Raw genomic sequence first — 15,126 nt, 5'->3', positions numbered from 1 at the left:
CCTCCTGAGTAGCTAGGATTACAGGCCTGAGCCACCAGCACTTGGCTTGTTAGTGTATTTTAGTATAAGCTTGCTAAATAGCCTTGGAATAAGAAACATGGATGCTTCATTTAAGCCAAAATGTATTGTAACAAAACCTCAATGTGAGTGGATTTAGAGGTAAGAACATTGGAAGAATGGAGTACTTAAGAATGGCATTTATACCCATTGAAAAACAAGACATGAAACAAATAATTTCTCTGTTCTTCTTTCTCTCACTATCTGAAGATACGAGTGAATGAAAGCAAATGAACAAGTAAGTCCTTAGCAGACACCAGAATTAGAAGAAACAAATTTCTGTTGTTTAAGCCAGGAAACATATAATAATTTTCTAACAAGTGTATGGATTAAGTCATAACCATGATGAGTGCATCTCGATGAGATATAGTTTCTCAGATATGGCTATGTTTTACAATAGTCACCTTACACAATAACAAAAATCTATTGGTTCAAGTTAGCAAGTACAAAACAATGACTGAAACAAAAAATGTTACTAGTTTCTTAATAGCCTTTTTCTTTTCCAGTCAGTCTACAATTGTATATCAATTTCATTCTCCTAGAATAGATTTGAAAATACTAAGGAGAATAACATATTGGCCAAGTTTGCCTCAGCCTCACACATTTTTTAAATAAGTTTTTTTATTGTGGAAAATACTGTACAGAGGGGTTACAATTAGATGGGCAAGATGATGAGTACATTTCTTATTAAGCATTGTAGCCTCCTCCTTTGCATCTTGTACATCTCATTGTTGCAATGGGTCAATCTGTATCCCTATTTAAACAATTTGTTTTTTTCCCTTCCCCTCCCCAAATTACACCAACATCAAACACAGTGAAAACAGGGGTTATACTGTGGGGGAGGGACATACAAAACAACAAAAAAAATCACATAGTACCTTATAAATATCTTAGAAACAATAGCAAGAAGGAAAGCCATTTGTTTCCCTATCTTGGGGTTCATTTCGCTTAACATCATCTTATCTGAGCTTCTCTGCTTGTCCCAGACATATGGTGGTTATTGCAAATAAGGGAAACCATGGAACCTATGTTTCTTTGGGCCTGGCTCACTTCACTTAATATAATTTTCTCCAAGTCTTTCTATTTCCTGTCAAATGGGTCGATGTTGTTCTTTCTGATGGAGACATAGAATTCCATTGTGTAAATATACCACATTTTCTTGTTCCATTCATCTACTGAGGGGCATCTGGGTTGGTTCCATATCTTAGCTATGGTAAATAATGCTGCAATAAACATAGTTGTGCTGGTAGCATTCGTATGGTCTTTGTGATCATTTGGGTAAATGCCCAAAAGTGGGATTGCTGGGCATAGGGGAGCTCTATGTGGAGTCTTTTGAGTAACCTCCATACTGCTTTCCAAAGTGGTTGAACAAGTTTACACTCCCACCAACAATGCAGTAAGGTTCCCTTCTGTTCACATCCCCTCCAGCATCTGTTGTTATTAGAGTTCTTGATTATAGCCATTCTAACTGGGGTGAGGTGGTATCTCAATGTTTTTTTGAGTTGCATTTCTTTTATGGCTAGAGAGGTTGAGCATTTCTTCATATGTCTATTGGCCATTCTTATTTCCTCTTCAGAGAAATTTCTCTTTTAAGTCTTTAGCATACTTATTTATTGGGCAGTTGTTTCTGTGAGGATTTGTTGTTGGGGGATTTAATTTTTTGAGTTCCAAGTAAATTTTAGATATGAGACCCTTGAAATTTTCCTAAATAGAGACCCAGAAACACACAAATCAAAGAAAAGTTGGACAAATGGGATTGCATGAAGTTGCAGAGCTTCTGCATGGCAAAGGACATAGCTAGCAAGATTAATAGAAAGCCCACAGTTTGGGAGAAGATCTTCACTAGCTTCCCACATTTTTTAACCAATGACTGGTTCCTTGAGCACTACCTCTAAGACTTTGATTGTCCACATAAAACTTGTAAAAACCCTAGAAAAGTGATTTCTAGCATTGCTTGGACTAAGTGCAGGAGAAGTAGTTACTATCTGGCTGGGATTTAAAGTTGTTTATATATTCAACAAGAGTAATACAAAGGCAAGGAATCAAAATGGAAAGAATTTAAACCCAATATATCTTCTCAATAACAATTCAACATGCATGATTGCATTCTAGAACCACAGACAGGCGAATTGGAGTGTATGTTGGGCAGGGGGGAATCTGATTTCCTAATATTCTTTTTCTGAAAGCAATAGAGAACTGACTAGACACAGTGGTTAGGTCAATTGAATATTTGTGGACTGGTTGTCAAAGTGAGGGTTCCAAATTATTTCTCCTCATACTTATGGAGAAAATTGGCTTTTCACTAGCTTCTTTTTTGCATTTATTCAGCTAGCCATATGTAAATTTCCACATTTGCTTACCCACATGGAATACACTGAGTGAGAAGAAACTAGAAGGACAAAAGGAAAGATTTCCAGTTTTATTGTAGATTGTAGGCCTTAATCTAACTGTATTAGCCATATAGAAAACAAGAGTAGAAAGGAGAGCATGTGTCCTCAAAATAAAACAAATAAGAAAAAAGATGGATGTCTGTACCTAGTGGTACTTTCCCTACCTTGCCAATCATAATAATTTTTCTTTCCTATCAGAGGAAAAAGTGAGAAATAATGACATGGCTTTTAAATGTCTTTCTGACGCTACTGCCTCCTGAGAGTAGAGCAAACTCTCTCTTATGGGAACATGAGGACAGAGAAATAGGAATTACTCCCTTAAAAATGACATTTTTCATATCCATGATTACACCATGGTAACAGTCTCACTTTCTCCTTTTTAAACTTTTTGTGTAATGGGTATTTTCTATGTCATTTACATTGTCTTTCAAATGATAATTACAATGACTGCATAATGTGTCATCATTTAGATAATTGCTGCTTTGCTAGATAAATTACTTGCATTAAATATTTAGGTGCCTCTTTTTTCTTCAGCAGACAATATTTATAAATAAACATTTTATGGCTATCATGTCTTTTCCTTCTCTTTGAATTATTTCATAAGATTAAACTCTCAAAAGTATGTTAACTATCTCAAATGTAAAGTGTTTATTGCAAATCTAGTTTGCACCAGTGATGGGGGTACATACCATAAAATTGCAAATGTTCAGTAATATTTTGGTTTTGATAAAGTTAATAGCAACAAACGGCACCCCATTAATGTATTAATTTTGATTTCTTTTCTTGCTAAACAATTCAAATAGTCTTTGATGTGCTTCTTCTCTTTTTACTAGCAACATTTTATTTTCTAAGATTTTTATCCCCACTGCCTAATTATCTATTGTCTTAACCATTTTTTTCCTGAATTGGTATGGATTCTTTAGATTATATATTTACTACTAACTTTCAAAAATCATTTGTTATTTGCCGTATTGTTTGAGCTTTTTTATCTGTCTAATAGAGGTTTTTATGCAGTTCACATAATCCATTTTTCCTGATAAATACTTTTTTTTAATTGTGAAAATACTGTACAGAGGGGTTACAATTACATGGGCAAGGTAATGAGTACATCTCTTATCAAGCATTGTAGCCTCCTCCTTTGTTTCCCTTTCCCATCCCTTCCCATCCCCACCCCCTGCCTCCCCTTCGCCCCCTCCCCTCAGCCAAAGTTGTAAAGTTCCTTTTTCAACATAACACCTTGTACATCTCATTGTTGCAATGGGTCCACTTGTATCCCTATTTAAACAATTTGTTTTTTCTCTTCCCCTCCACAAATTATACCAACATCAAATACAGTGAAAGCAGGGGTTATACCGTGGGGGAGGGACATAAAAGTAACAAAGAAATCACCTTATAAATATGTTAGAAACAATTGCATGAAAGCAAAAACATTTGAATACTTATCTTGGGGTTCATTTCACCTAACATCAACTTATCTGACTTTTTCTGCTTGTCTCAGACATATGTGAGTTATTGAAAATAAGAGAAACCATGTAACCTATCTTTCTTTGGGCCTGGCTTACTTCACTTAATAGAATTTTTTTCCAAATCTTTCCATTTCCTAATAAATGGGGCAATGTCATTCTTTTTGTTGGAGACATAGAATTCCATTGTGTAAATATACCACATTTTCTTGATCCATTCATCTACTGAGGGACATCTCAGTTGGTTCCATGTCTTAGCTATGGTAAATAATGCTGCAATAAACATTGTTGTGCTGGTAGCTTTAGTGTGGTCTTGTTTGTGATCATTTGGGTAAATGCCCAAAAGTGGGATTGCTGGGTCCTAGGGAAGATCTATGTGGAGTCTTTTGAGGAACCTTCATACTACTTTCCAAAGTGGTTGAACAAGTTTACACTCCCACCAACAATGCAGTAGTTTTCTCTTTTGGCCACATACCCTCCAGCACCTATTGTTATTAGAGTTCTTGATTATAGCCATTCTAACTGGGGTGAGGTAGTATCTCAATGTTTTTTTTGAGTTGCATTTCTTTTATGGCTAGAGAGGTTGAGCATTTCTTCATGTGTCTATTGGCCATCCTTTTTTCCTCTCCAGAGAAGTTTCTCTTTAAGTCTTTAGCCCACTTATTTATTGGGCAGTTGTTTCTGTGAGGATTTGTTATTGGGGGATTTAATTTTTTGAGTTCCAGGTATATTTTAGATATGAGAGCCTTGTCCGTTGTATGGCTAGTGAAGATCTTCTCTCAATCCGTGAGCTTTCTATTGATCTTGCTATCTATGTCATGTGCCATGCAGAAGCTCTGCAATTTCATGCAATCCTATTTGTCCAACCTTTCTTTGATTTGTTGTGTTTCTGGGTCTCTATTAAGAGAATTTCAGCCTGTGCCAAGGACACCTAGGGTTTCTCCTATTCCATCCTGTTATGTTTTCAGAGTGTCTGCTTTGACTCCGACTTCTTTGATCCAATTGGACTTGATTCTGGTGCAGGGTGATATACAAGGATCTAGGCTTATTTTTTATGAATAATTAACCAATTTTGCCAGCACCATTTACTGAAGCGCTGTCTTTTTTCCATTCTATTATTTTAGCTCCCTTATGGAAGATTAGATAACTATTGGTCAGTAGGTTCATTTCTGGGTTTTCAATTCTATTCCATTGGTCCTGTTGTGTGTTCTTGTGCCAGTACCAAGCTGTTTTGATTGCTATGGCTTTGTAGTAGAGTTTGAAATTTGGTATTGATATTCCTCCATCACTGTTGTTTCTTTTAAGGATTGTTTTTGCTATTCAGGAGTCTTTTATTGTTCCATATGAAGTTTTGGGTTGCCTCTTCTATTTTCTTGAAGAATGAGGTTGGAATATTGATAGGTATCGCATTGAATTTGTAGACAGCCTTGTGAAGTATTGCCATTTTCACGATGTTGATCCTTCCAATCTAGGAGCATGGGAGGTTTTGCCAGTTTCTATGTTCTCTTTTGATTTCCTTTTTCAGATTTTTAAAGTTTTCATCATAGAAGTCCTTCACTTCTTTGGTTAATTCCTAGGTATTTTATTATTTGTGGTGCTATTAGGAATGGAGTTGCTTTTCTGATTGCAGCCACGCTTTTCTCATTGTTGGCCTACAGAAATGCCATTGATTTTTGAGGGTTAATTTTTTTTACCCTGCTTCTTTGCCAAAGGTTTGAATCAGCTTGAGTAATTTGAGAGTGGAGTCCATGGGATTCTTCAAATACAAGATCATGTCATCTGCAAAGAGGAAGAGTTTTACTTCATCTGTCCTTATTTGGATCCCCTTTATGTTTGCATCTTGTCTTATTGCTGTAGCTAGGCATTCTAATACTAGGTTGAAGAGAATTGGAGAGAGTGGACATCCTTGTCTCGTTCCTGAGTTAAGAGGAAATAGCTTTAGTTTTTCACCATTAAGTATAATGCTGGCTGTAGGTTTGTCATATACAGCCTTTATTGTATTGAGGAATGTTCCATGGATTCCTAATTTTTCCAAAACCTTCATCATAAAGGGGTATTGGATCTTGTCGAATGCTTTTTCTGCATCTATTGAGATAACAATGTGGTTCTCATTTTTGTTCTTTTTGATGTGATGAATTATATTAATTCATTTGCGTTTAGTGGACCCGCCTTGCATCCCTGAAATGAATCATGTTTGATCGTGGAGTATGAGTTTTTGGATGAATTGTTGAAGTCGATTGGCCAAAATTTTGTGGAGAAGTTTTGCATCAATGTTCATCAAAGAAATGGGTCTATAGTTCTCTATGGGTCTATAGCCTGGTTTTGGGATGAGGGTTATGATGGCTTCGTAGAATGAGTTCGGTAGTGAACTCTCTGTTTCAATTTCATTGAAGAGTTGGAGGAGTATTGGTGTGAGCTCTGCTTTGAAGGCCTTGTAGAATTCCACTGTAAAACCATCTGGTCCTGGGCTTTTTTAGATGGGAGGTCTCTTATTGCTGTTTCTATTTCAATGCTTGATATGGGCCTGTTAAGATGGTTTAACTCAGCTGAGTTTAGTTTCAGTATGTCGATATTTGCTAGGAAAAAGTCCATTTCTGCCAAGTTCTCAAACTTATTAGCATAAAGTTTTGAGAAGTATTCCCTTATAATGTTCTGAATCTTGGTTGTTTCTGTGGTGATGTTTCCATTCTCATCTCTGAGTTTATTTATTTTGGTGTGTTGTCTTCTTTTTCTGATAAGATTTGCTAAGGGTAGGTCAATTTTGTTGATTTTTTTCGAAGAACCAACTATTTTGTTGATTCTATGTTTTTTTTGGATTCTAATTCATTTAATTCTGATTTAATTTTAATTACTTAATTCCATCTACTCGATTGGGATTTATCTTGCTGCTCTTTTTCAAGGAGGCTCAGATGTCTCAAATTGTTGGTTTCAGATCTCTCCAATTTGTTGATGTAGGAACTCAGAGCTATAAACTTGCCTCTGAGTACTGCCTTTGCTGGTAATTTGTGTGTTCATGTTTGTTGAATATCATGAACATTTGCTGTTGAGTTCTAATTTCATTCCTGTGGTCTGAGAGAATGCAAGGTATAACTTCAATGTTTCTGAATTTGGACAAGTTTGCTTTGTGACCTAAAATGTGGTCTACTTTAGAAAATGTTCCATGTGCTGCTGAGAAAAATTTGTATTATGATGCTGCTGGGTGAAATATTTGGTAGAGATCTGTTAGATCTATGCAGCTGTTTAGATTTGCGGTTTCTCTGTTGAGTTTTTGCCGAGTTGATCTATCTAGTGGGGAGAGTGGTGTGTTAAAGTCCCCAACAATTAATGTCTTTGTATCTCTGTGAGATTTGAGGGAAAGTAGGGTTTCTTGGATAAATTTGGGTACTCCATTGTTTGGTGAATAGATATTTAGAATGGTGATATCCTCCTGAAGGAGAGATCCCTTACTTAGTATGTAGCAACCTTCTTTATCTCTTCTAACTAATTTTAATTTGAAGTCTATTTTACCTGATATTAGGATTGCAACTCCTGCCTGTTTATGGGAGCCATTTGCTTGGTAGATTTTGTTCCAGTCTTTCACTTTCAAAGTGTGTTTGTATTTATGGGCAAGGTGTGACTCCTAAAGGCAGCAGTTAGAAGGATGTTGCTTTTTAATCCAACTAGACAGTCTATGTCGCTTAATTGGAGAGTTAAGTTCGTTAACGTTGATAGGACTGAGAGGCATTTGGGAGTTCCTGCCATTTTATCCACCTTCTTGGGGGCTGCGGCAACTGGTTCTTCCTATGATTCTTGGAGTCTCAGTTTGGGTGTGATTTCTTGGCCTTTATTGTGGTCTTGTTGGTTTTCTATGTGTAGGACATCTTTAAGTATCTTTTGTAGGGCTGGTTTGGTGGAGATATATTGTTTCAGTTTTTCGTTGCTATGGAAGGTTTTTATTTGACCTTTGGTTATGAAGGAGAGTTTAGCTGTGTTGATAGTTGTTTGTCTTTAGGGCATGGCATACATCATTCTAGGCTCTTCTTGCTTTAATTGTCTCTGCTGAGAAATCTGAGGTGATTCTAATTGGTTTCCCTTTATAGGTGATTGATTTTTTTCTCCTTGACAGCTTTAAGGATCTTTTTCTTGGTCTGACTTGCTCCTGTGCAGATTATAATGTGACGGTGGGTGGGATGTCCTGTTCTGGTCTGGTCTATTTGGCGTTCTAAAAGCTTCTTGTATATAAATAGGCCTATCTTTTTGTATGTTTGGGAAGTTCTCTGCTAGGATCCTGTTAAACAGATTTCCTAGACCATTAACTTCCATGTCTAAATGTTCCTTTACACCCGTTATTCTCAGATTAGGCCTTCTCATAGTGTCTTCCAAATGTTGGATAGATCTATCATATTTCTTGGATTTGTCTTGGATAGTTGTATATTCTTTCTCTATAATATCTAGGCTGTCTTCAATCCCCGAGATTCGATCTTCTGCAAGGTCTAACCTACTGTCAAGACTTTCTACTTTGTTTTTTATTTCTTTTCCTTCTTATTGGTTGGCTTTGATGGCTTCTAATTCTTTGTTGGCGCTTTGTTTTAGATCTTGTATGAACTTGTTTACTTCCTGTAGGGAGGCGCAGCCTCTAGCTCTGTTTACCCAGTGAAGAAAGTCACTCCTCTGGGGGCGGAGCTTTCTCTGCCTGGGCTGGGTGACTTTCTCCTTGGTGGAGCTGAGCTTGGCAGGTCAGGTTAGATTCCTCTGACCTGCTAAATGACTCTTTTGTTTTCTTCCAAGGCCTGAGGTAGAGCTAGCTGCTGAGCTGGGCCTTTTGTCGGTATCAAAGATGGAGATCTCCTGTAGGGGTGCAGAGGGGTGGCCTTCCCTCCTCTGCTCCCTGGAAGGGAGTGAGGATATCAGGGTTCTACTCTTGCCAGAGTCTTGGTTCCTGGGTTGTCTCTGGTCTGTGATCTGCAGGATGAAGATATTTGCTCCTTGTCAATTCTTGCTGGTGTTGAGTAGAATCCGCTCACCCACTGTGTCTGGCACCTTTGTCCCAGACTCTCTGTGTTGTAGGTATAGCGGCTACAGCCGCCACTGCCGCTGCCACCTCTGCAGCCACCACAGCCGCAGCTACCGGCAAGTGCTCAGGTCTGTCTCCTTGCCTGGATTTTCCCTCTCTGGCTAAATTCTCTGTTCTGTGACGGCACACTTGGTATAATTCTCTGGCCTAGGACTGTTCACTGGAACACTAAAACTGCTTTCTATGTGAGAGCTTGCTTAGCCTCCAGCTTCTCCTCCACCATCTTCCTGGACCCTCCCCCCTTATAAATTCTTGAATAGCTTCAAAGCTAAGTCTGTAACCAACCCGTTGTTCTGATACAGTTTTTTTTTGGGGGGGAGAATAATTATTTTTAAAGTCTTGTCTCATATTATAAAATGTTTCCTGAGAATCAAAGCAACCTCAAACTGAACTATAGTTTGTAAATGAATTAGTTAAGCTTCAAGTTGATTTTTCTTATTCATGCTGAAAAAGAATTTTTTTCTGTTTAAGCAAGTAAATATGGATCACAGCGGGAAGTATTAACTTCTAACACTTTCTGAAGAGCACAAACCTTCTGTTATTCCATTCACATAAAATACCAGTTGACAGATGGTACTTGCCAGAAAATAGGGAAGAAAAGCATTTGAACAGAGATTTATAAATTGAAAATTCTCTCAAGAGAAGTACCTGTCAGTTTGCTTGGATATTTAAGAGAGAAGTCCAGAACCAGTGAAGGAAAATGGAAAGATTATAGAAAGGAGAGAAATTTTGTTTCTGAACCAGGATCTGTTTTTAAATCACTAAGTTTCATCAGCTATCCTTGATGGGTCCCAATCTTCTCATAGTTTTAAGAATGGAATTGAACAAGAGAAATTATTAAGTCACTTTTGGTACCAGCATGCTAATTTTCCATCTATTCATCTGTTCATTCAGTAAGGATGTCTTGAGCCAATAATATGTATAGACAGTCGGCTGGCATAGAAGTACAATGTGAAGGAAGGAGAAGTATCTGTGTCTACTGACCTTCAGTAAGGAAAGGAAAGACATGTGCATCACGTTGAAGTTCCATGTGATTAGTTAATTGTACAATGGCAGTGGAGAGCTCAACAGGACATTTTCTGGAGAAAAATATCTTATAAACATCTTCAGAACATCTTGCTTACACTGAGACATAAAGATTTGTTTAGCTGAGAGGAGAAGTGGTATAGATAGTCTAAAATGCCAATGCAGACAAATCCATAGGAGTGAATTCTGAGGTGCAGTAAGCATATGGAGAATTGTAAGATTTAATGTATTGGACCACAGAATGTGAAGTAGAATAATTTGAAGAAAAAGCTACAAGAAAAAAGTTAGCTCAAGGGGGATAACTTGTATCATGCTCTAGAATCTGGGACTTACCCTTTAAAATGTGAAATTATCAGTGTTTCAGGTATAAGAACATTTCAGTCAGATGTATATTTTGGCAGAAGTATGCAGAATGGAATAGAGGAGAGTACAAGTAGAGATAGGACCAGGAAATGACCAAAAAGCTATGAACTTTGTGAATAATCCCAAGGGCTTAAATCAATACAATGAGGATGCTTACATACAGTTGTTCTGCTCAGTTACCATACAATGGCTCTTTACTGAAGGGGTCAAATGGAAGTTGAAATCCACTCTGTATACCAATTTCCAACTCTGTGCTTTAGGAAGAAATATTACCCTTGTGGAGAAAGATACTAACTCATGTAAATGAGTCACAAAGGAAAGGTTGTATAAGTGTTTGTGTTTGTGTGTGTGTGTGTGTGTGTGTGTGTGTGTGTGTGTGTGTGTGTGTGTGTGTATTTCTGAGTGTAAAATGGTCAGAAAGAGAGAAAAAGACAGAGAGGAGAAAGAATATATGGAAGTGAGGAAATGAAAGGGGAAAGAAAGAAAGCGAGAGATAGACAAAGGGGTGTAGAGTTTAATTTAGCTCAGGGGCTGGGAGGTTGACTCAGTGGTAGAGTGCTTGCCTCACATGCATGAGGTCCTGGGTTCAATTCTTCAGCACCACATAAGCAGAAAAAAAGCGGAAAGTGGTGCTGTGGCTCAAGTGGTAGGGCGCTAGCCTTGAGCTGAAGAGCTGATGGACAGTGCCCAGAGTTCAGCCTCCACGACTGACAAAAAAAAAATTAGCTTAGACAGTTGCAGAGTATGAGAAGTCTAGCAGGCTAGCAGGTCAGCAGGCCAGAAATTCAGGCAAGAGCTGGTATTGCATCATAAATCTGAAAGCAGACCTTTTGTAGAATTCCTTCATACTCAGGAAAGGTCTGTCATTTTACTTTTTAAAAGACTTAAGTTGATCAGAGGAGGCCTATCCACATTATGAAGTGATCTACTTTAATTACTGCATTAAATGATAATGGAATTGAAAATATCCTTATAGAAACATCTAGAATATACTTGACCAAATGTACCAAATAGGTATAGTGGCCTATAAAGTTGACACAGAAAATCATCATTTTTGCTAAACATGGTTAACTATGCTACTGAGGCCTTGAGTGCAGACTGGTTCAATCAGAATGGTAATTACACAGGCCAATGGGCCTATCATTAAGGAATTTAAAGTGAAGTGAGGAACTGAAGACTGGGTCATGATGAACCTGAAGAGCTAGGTAATTCTGATATTCATATCAAAATAACTCTTTCTGTTTGTAGAGCAGAGACTTAACTGGGGAAGGTAGGTTAGAAAAAGTAGCAATGAGAAGACCAGAGAGGAGAAAATTGCTGTACTTCAAGAAAGAGATAATGGTACCCTGACCTATAGAGAAGAGTTGAGATACACAGAACTGGTTGGACTCCCAAGATAATTTAGTTGTGGCAATCCCAGGAACTGATCATGGGTTTTGCTGATTGAAGCACTGAGTACATAAAGATCTCATTTAGTGAGATGATGAAAAGAGGAGGAAGAGGAGGCTTGAAGGAAATTACAAGGGTTCCTTTTATACATGTCACAATTGAGACCAAAGTGACAAGGGATTTGGAACATAAATCATTTGCCTTACATCCTGTTTTAGTCATGTATCCCTATCTACTATATCCTCAACCCCATGATTATCCAGCAACATCATTCTAGTAAACATATCAGTGTAATTGAGAAGAGTTTTACTATTATTTGAAGGCATCAGAAATTAGCTTAATAACTTGGCTATTATATGCAAAAGAGATTATTCAAATGGCAAATCCTGATCATTAGATTTTTATTTTAATTTGCCACACATTTACAGTTTCTCCACTTGTTAAAATGACTGCTGTCAGTGAGCAAACACAGATAGAGATTAAAAGCATATATACCCCACAGAGAAATTAGAACAAGCAGGGAAGTTCAATCTATATCTTTAAATGGTGAGTTTAACCTTTGATGAAAGGCCACTCTCAGTTACAGTTGGAACACCAGGAAAGTATGTTCAACAGGTAGAAATCACAAATCCTGTAGATAAATTCCTCTAAACTGTTTAGCTACTTTATACACGTGCAGCTTTGAGAAAGACTCACTCTATCTGCAGGTTTCTCTCTCCTTGTCTATCTTGTGAAATCGGTTATCTTTTAAAACTCAAGCTATATGTTCTTCAGGAAACTCTCCAGTAATATTCAAAGCCTGCTTCTATTTTCCATGCACTTCTAATACTTAGAAAAAATGTCAGTGTCGGAGGTGGAACCCAGGATCTTGTGTATAATAGGCAAACACTCTTCCATTGACCTACATCCCAGCTCTTTCCCTTTTTCATTTATTTAAAAAATAAATTTCATTATGTTGCACAAGTTAGCCTTAAAATCACAATTCTCCTGCCTCCACTTCCTAAGGCATATTTAACCACACTTAATGACCTCTAGTCCTTGTAAAAGGTTTTATTTTATAAAGTGATTTTATAAAGGTGTCAATATTCTCAAGTATTAACATTTTATAAAGATACCTAACTAATAAAAATTAAAAATTGGCATGATTTCAATATTGCTAAGTGATCTACAGACTTTATTTTGATTCTCCAGCTTTTCCACCAATATTCTTCTTCATTCCAGGATAAAATCAAAGATTATATGTTACCTCTAGCCATTATGTCTCGTTCAATCTACATTAGTGATTTAGTCTTTCCTTTTTGATTACTGACACTTTTGAAGAGTACTGGTCAGGTATTTTTCAGAATGTCATATTTCTATATTGTATTTGTTAGAAGTAAGTTACTAAATCCAGTCCACACTGAGAAGCAGAATAATATTTTGCTTCCTTAGATAGAGGAGTTTCAGGGATTTTGCAGGTATTTGTTAGGACCACCAGAATAAATAATATTTTGGTGAAGGATTAGAGGTTATATTCAATTTCTCCTTGAAGTAAGGCTTCATCCTTTATCTATATAGTATTGTAATAATGAGTTTGTATTTGCCTTCTTGCTTCTACATTTTTACTGAGGAAGATTGGTCTCTTCACTTACTTCACTCATTCAATCATTTCTTTATATCAATATGGTGTCATAGGTATTTACTGTAGGCTTTTAATTATAATTCAATACTACTACAATTTATTTTCTTGCTCACATTTTAAAGTATCAGTCATAGGTCACTATTTTAGTTTGGCTATTATCATTTTGATACCAGCTGTAACATGTTATTACACTTTCCCAGGTATGTGTTCATCTTGGGCCATTAGATTATTAGTCCTTGAAGTGTATGGTGAACTAATTAGAGAAACAGAGAAATGGAAGTGGAGGATTTATCACTAACAAAAGAAGAAATGATCACTTCAGGCTTACCCAAACCCGTATGAAGTCACAGGAAGCTTTTATCCAGAGTTATTTGAAAAGAGTTCACCTTTTCATTGGGCTATCATTGAAAACAGTAATAAACTACTTCATGAGCAGACTTGTTACAGCCAAGAAAGGGCATGGGTTATTGAATGCATCAGCAGGGATGAGGTGTATAAAACAGTAAATGTGTACATAAAATTTCAGTCTTGCAGGTTGGAAAGATGCTTTGTAAAGTATACTTAGAAGCAGGTCATATGGCTTTCCAAACACAAGGTCCTCACAATCTCCTCTGAATAGAAAATTCTCACTATGCTATAAAGCTTCATTCCATGTAAGACCAGGAGACAGACTAGTATTAATTTTTGAGTAAAGCTATTCAGCCAATCAGAATATTTGGCGTATATCTCCTTTATCTCAGTGTCCCTTACATTTATTTTTGGTTGACATCATTCAGAGACAAAAACCAGAAGGGGCAGAATTTTAGAATATCTCCAATTCTCATCCATTGTTATATTTGGTAAGGACTAGCAATCCCAGCTTCTTGACAGAAAGCATAAAGCTTTTGAAGACAAAGAGGTATGAAACACAGCCAGGATACTTTTGGTTTCTTCTTAGGTATTAAAGAGCAAGAAAACTCTTTACAAGATAATCCACAGTTCTTCTAGCTGTTTTTTATAAAAAAAAATGTGATTCTTTTACATTAATCATACAGTACATGAATCATACAGTAGTTTTCCTTGTGATATTTATATACATGCATATAATGTACTTTAATAAAACATCCAGAGGAAAACTTAATCATTTATCTTTGGAGCAATGTGAAATATCTCCAGAACTATCGCTGAAAAGGCCATGGAGTGAATAAGATATGAATTGGAATCTTCTCTACTTCTCACTTTATGCATGATCTTAAATATATAACTTCTAGATAAAGAAACTGAGGTTTGTGCATAAAGTAATGATAAAAGGACCAACTTAAGGGGCTAGGAAGGTGGCCCGGTGGTACAGTGCTTGCCTTGTATGCGTGAGGCCCTGGGTTTGATTCCTCAGCACCACATAAGCAGAAAAAGCCGGAAGTGGTGCTGTGGCTCAAGTGGGTAGAGTGCTAGCCTTGAGCTGAAGAACTGAGGGACAAGCCCAGAGTTCAAGCCCCATGACCAACCAAAAAAAGCACCAACTTAACTAGTTTTGATAAATTTTTAGATGAAAATCCCCTAATGGAGTGCTTGGTACTTAATAAGTGCTCAGCTATGTTTTGTCCAGCCCTTCTTACAATTCTAAGTTCTTGTCTAGTTTGCAGTAAATACCTTGTACTATCTTGCATTATGCCAAATATAGGCATCTTTATTAACTTTCTTTCATATACCTTCCCGTCCCCATGCCTTTCCATTTAGTTTTTAATCATATCAAAGCTATCCTCAAAATGGCTTCCAAAAATTTCA

At 37.0% G+C, this 15,126-nt stretch overlaps 1 protein-coding gene and 1 pseudogene across 2 annotated transcripts in view; both read left to right on the top strand.

The window, feature by feature from the left end:
* The window catches only part of LOC138839326 (putative MAGE domain-containing protein MAGEA13P), a 218,636-nt gene that overhangs the window by 119,134 nt on the left and 84,376 nt on the right, over positions 1-15,126 (top strand). The gene's annotated exons all lie outside the window — the stretch shown is intronic.
* Positions 1-15,126, top strand: part of LOC138839731 (putative high mobility group protein B1-like 1) — a 127,994-nt pseudogene that overhangs the window by 39,999 nt on the left and 72,869 nt on the right.

Source organism: Dipodomys merriami, unplaced genomic scaffold (assembly GCF_024711535.1).
Source record: "Dipodomys merriami isolate MVZ:Mamm:240054 unplaced genomic scaffold, mDipMer1.0.p SCAF_3, whole genome shotgun sequence".
Classification (NCBI taxonomy): domain Eukaryota; kingdom Metazoa; phylum Chordata; class Mammalia; order Rodentia; family Heteromyidae; genus Dipodomys; species Dipodomys merriami.
Note: the sequence above shows the minus strand (reverse complement) of the source record. Positions and strands in the feature narration are given on the sequence as shown.